Genomic DNA, 5,099 nt, shown 5'->3' with positions numbered 1-5,099 from the left:
TTCTCCGCTGCAGGGATAAGGAGTATTGCTGGGTCAATACGTCATGGCAAAAACAGTTCAAACACCACCCCCGCCGGGAATCAGCAGAAACAGAGAAGGTTTCACCCATTCTGCAGAAGGAGTCTTTTACTGCTTCAGGGAAATAGCAGGTCCTGGACGTGTCTTTCTCTCCTCGATAAAGGTTTCCAGTCCCGGGGCATGAGATTCAAGAGTCCTGTGCGGCATATCTGAGAGAGCCGCAGCACGGACAAGATAGAGAGGACAGCAGATAGAGCAGAGGGGAAAACAAGATGTTGTCGAATCTCTCAACATGCCCCCTTTTATGAGTTCATTCCGGAGAGGCGTGTCCTCCTTCCCGGAAGCTTGGGAAAACCACAGCTCTCTGGGAAGAAGAAAGCCAGACAACAGGAGAGCATCCGGTTCCACCATGTTGGACCCAGGACAAATGTGCATCCATAAACAAAAGCCAGGATAAAAAAAAGTGTGAGCATCTGATGCATGCCTGATAATTATCAGGTTTATTTATGCTAGACACATGTGGGTAAGAAATTTTTTTACAATTTAATGGTTCTTTCATTGTGGCATCCTCTCTGCTCTTGGAGATAGAATATTTCCTCTGTATTGTTTCAGGTTTTTTTGAGGAAATACTAAGAACCATGTTTTCATTCTGTACTGGAATGAGAATGTCCACTTCTTTCGTGTAAGAAGTTTTCTAGTCAACTAGAAAAAGAAAGGGGAGACAGTGTTGGCTACGTAAAACTTAGAGTGAAAGTACGAACAAGGTCTGATTTTTTAAAAAAAATCCAGCTAGAGGTAGGAAAGAAATAGGAGGAACAGGTTCTTTCACCGGAACACGTGTATTTGCTGGAAGTGTTAAATTAATTTACACAATATCAAAATGTCTTTGAATGTAAAGCCCGCATGAACTGTAATTATAATAATAGTGATATGGGGGGGAAACTTCATGTACAATGATACATGATGCTGTTGTACTGGTATTTTGTTCTGAATTAATATTATGAAATATAATACACTCTTGAACTGTGATAAATATTTTTAATGAGTTTTTTTCCTTCTTAAAGCTTTTGTTCACCTGAATTCCTTAGTAATAATTCCATTATAGTGGCTTTGAATGCAGATTTTCAACCAGTTCATCTAACTTTGGTTGTAATGATTTAGATTCGAGTGAGAATTGACAAAGATCCAGAACTTGGATTTAGTATATCAGGAGGAGTTGGTGGTAGAGGGAATCCATTCAGACCTGAAGATGATGTGAGTATTTTATACTAATGCATCCTAAAATCATTCTGATTAATAGTGTTTCTACTATTTAGCAAAAGGAAGGGAAAGTAGTACATATATTCCCCAAACCACTAAACTGTAAGACTAGGAGGGTGAAAATTGGGCACAAATGATCTGGAAAATCCAGGTGATACATGACCAAAGTGGTCATATGACCATACAGAGGATTATTCTAACTGAGGGGTTCTTGCACAGTTCCAGATATAGTAAACAGATTTGAGATAGTGAATTAAGGAGTTTACAATTAGGTAGCTTCCTAAAAGAGAACATGATTTAGCCTACAGCCTTATGTCTCCTGGTCGATAAATCATCTTGACATCTACATCTGCCAGATGAAACACAGGCAGATTAGAATTTGCCCCTCAGTACTCCTTTAAAGGCAATTCTCCTGGATTTAATGTCATAAAAGGAAGGCAGTCACAACAGCAAGTAGACCTGTAGAATAATACTGCATTCTCGTCTACTTAGAATGGAAAAATGAAAACATATTTTGGATCACATGCGTTTCATGCTACCCTACTAGTCATGAAATGAGTTGTCAAAAATGTTTTCCACTTCTGTTTTTCAAGGGGATATTTGTAACCAGAGTACAACCAGAAGGACCAGCATCTAAGTTGTTGCAGCCTGGAGATAAGATAATTCAGGTACTGTGGTCATCTAATTAACTAGCCTATGTAATAGAACGGTTCATTTTTAGTTCAAACCTTTTCTAAGGTCAGAATTTTTCAATATATTACAAGTATCTTTTCCATAAACTTTGTTATATTCTGGGATGTTGCTTTTAATTTTCTTCCAGCTAAAATTGGAGTAGGTGGTACAGGCTGATGCATTAATCAGGTGGATCATTATTCAAACTCTGAACATTTTCCACACTTCTAAGGAGAACAAAACAGGCCTAATGTTGTCATTTGAGATGGAATGTGAGCATTTCATTAGGCTTTACTATCATTCACTTATTGACTGCTCACAACCCCTCTCCACAGCTGCACCTTGCTATTACATCCTTCTCCATCCTGCAGTTCCTGTCAGTCTTCACTGCCTCTCCCACAGCTGGCAGGCTGGACATGTGCAGGCTCTGGCAGAAGCTGCCTCTAGGCTGCCTGATACCTGGCTTCCCCGAGCACGTACCTCCTGGCTGCCCCATCTGCTGCAGCCAAGCCAAGTAGGCTGCTTCAGAAGCCATGGCTTCTGGGCTACAGCAGTGCAGTTCTTTTCTGTAGGAAGTCAGCACCTTTCAGACCTCTTCTCTATCAGATTTGTTCCAAGTTGTCTAATGAGATCATAAGCTGTCTGGAGAGGCGTCAGGAAAACAGACAATGAGATTAAGCCTGACTCTCTTAGGGAAACAGGCCAACAGGACATTTGTACAGTGCTGTAGCCATCCTTAAAGTTGCAGAGCTTGTTAAGAATATTTAATTGTCCACCACATTACTGGTCTGAGAATGTCAATAGACTTGACCTCTGCATTTCAATTTTTCAAAAAACAAAGAAACAAACAATAACCAACTACCCCACTAGTATCTCAATTAAACCACACAATTCTGTGAACCATTTTACAAACAGCGTAAAAAAAAAAATGGAATGAAAGATAAATCCAAAAAGCACACAAGAAGACTGAACAGAGTTATTCCAGCTGAAAGATGTCTTGTTTACGAGCATGGTAAATAATTATGTGCTTATTCTTCCTCACTGAGGCGAGAAAGGTCACAGTTCTCTTACTGGTATAGATGACTTTAAGGATGGTGTCACCCTTCAACGCACCTTAGAGAAACAAGAAGCCCATTAAACCTTTGAAAATACTGGTAGCATATTTGTTACGTATTTATCAAGTAGAAGGCGTGTGACTTTTGTTTTAACGGTTTCTTCCTGTCTTGATGGAATTTCATTCGACTGACATTTGTACTGGAAGTTTTCTTTTGTCATGTTGGCACTGCTTGGGTTCAGATACTTGTGTAACGAGGAATTCATAGTTTGACAAAGAGCTGAAGGAGAAGTTGCATTTGCATGCTTAGACAATTACAGGCTATTTCATTTCTCATAACTAAGAATATTTTTTGTGTAACAATACATTCTTTATACCCAGAATAATCCCAATAGTTTAATTTATTGTAGCATGCAGATATGTGTTCTATTCACATCAACGTCATCTGTGAATCTGCAGTGGTTTATTGTTTCATATAGAATTTGGTTATTTTAAACCTTAAAGCTTAAATGAAACATTCTGCAATAACATGGTATGTGAGACTTATTTCAAGTATTTCTTTTTAGGCAAACGGATACAGCTTCATCAATATTGATCACGGACAAGCAGTATCTTTGCTAAAGACTTTTCAGAATACAGTGGAGCTCATCATTGTGCGAGAAGTTTCTTCATAAATACTGTGGATTGGGGAAAAAAACCAGCAGGATTCATTGAAGGACTTGTTGCCTATTTTTATACATGAAAGGAACTTGAAAAGAATTACGATCAAAATTTGTACAGCAAATACTGAACTTGTGGTTAAGGGGAAAATACCACTGTATAGAACATACAGGATATTGTTTTGGAAATGCGTATGGTGAATAAACCTGTTATTAAGCATTATAGCAATCTAAGGGTCGCTCTTCCAAGAACAAACCTGTGTGGATCTTTTGTACAGATGGTAGGTTTATTTTTGGATAATACATACACATTACTAAACTTTGTGCAAGGCTTTGTGAAGCCTTGGTTGTAGCCAATGGACAGATGGCAGGGCTGTCTGTCCTGTAGCTGTTTATTGCCTTTATTTTTATTCACCAGATATTAATGTGTTACGCTGAAACCACTTCTGTAGATAATAGACATGGGGATATTGAAATGTGGGCTTTGCTACGTGCACATTGTATAGGTGAATGGGTAGATGGAAGGTGGTGCTGGTTGGACAGAGTAAAGGTCAGGTGAAACAACTATCTGCTCTCTAAATGTGGAATCAGGAAAGAAAGAAAAAAAAGTGTTTAGTTCTGGAGTGTACGTCTACCAATTGAAAATGCAATAAAAGCTTACGGTGTTTTTAGGAAGACTGTAACTACGAATCTGTGATATTCTATAGGACATCTTCTTAATGGAGTCATTGAATATTCATTTGCCACATGTGATTCCTGTTTAGTTGGGTTTCTTTGCAAACACAATTTTTTCAACTGTACTGTGGAAATGTGCCCAGAGATTTTTCTCTGCTGTGGAAATACCCAATTTTGTGCAAGTGGTGATACTTTTATCTTTATAAAAAGTACTCAATTTTAACCTTACAGATTTTAAAAATGAAACTGAAATGGCCAGTTTTTAAGGTTGTTACCTGTAACATATATTTAAACACACACAAAATAAACGATGCAGGAAGGGTTATGAAAGACAGTTCAATTTTGTTTGGCCTTTGCATTGCCTTGTTAATCAAAAAGGAAACCATGCGCATGGAGCTAGGTAACCAAAGCAAGTTTGTGATGGAGAATTGCTGTGGTGAGGTGGAAAGCGAAGGGAGGGTGTACTTCCAACCAACGGTTCGTAATGATGTTTCTTAAAGGGCTGTTCCTACAGGTAACATTAAATGTGAACTAGACACTTCAGAGTCATTAAAGGGTTTCTAACTATATTAATGTAATAGTGATTTACCACAGGCTGCCTTTGTTCCTTATTACTGTATAAAATCTTCAATTATGCTTCTATTAATTTTGTTTACCAGAAACATTACCTTTATTTTTCTCTTTCTCCTTTGTAATTGAATAGAGACTGCATAATCTGCAGTGATAATTAATACACGGTTGTTATGGACCAGGGAAAAGTG

The 5,099-nt window shown here is 38.2% G+C and overlaps 1 long non-coding RNA gene across 1 annotated transcript; it reads left to right on the top strand.

The window, feature by feature from the left end:
• The first annotated feature begins 1,177 nt into the window (after positions 1-1,177).
• LOC104492332 lies at positions 1,178-4,259 on the top strand. Its single transcript, XR_727788.1, has 3 exons — positions 1,178-1,272; positions 1,872-1,946; positions 3,571-4,259. It is a non-coding gene; the product is annotated as an uncharacterized LOC104492332 (long non-coding RNA).
• The last annotated feature ends 840 nt before the right edge of the window (positions 4,260-5,099 follow it).

The sequence above is a fragment of the Buceros rhinoceros genome, unplaced genomic scaffold (assembly GCF_000710305.1).
Source record: "Buceros rhinoceros silvestris isolate BGI_N320 unplaced genomic scaffold, ASM71030v1 scaffold48324, whole genome shotgun sequence".
Classification (NCBI taxonomy): Eukaryota; Metazoa; Chordata; class Aves; order Bucerotiformes; family Bucerotidae; genus Buceros; species Buceros rhinoceros.
The sequence above is the reverse complement of the archived record's forward strand: the minus strand, read 5'-3'. Positions and strand labels throughout refer to the sequence as shown.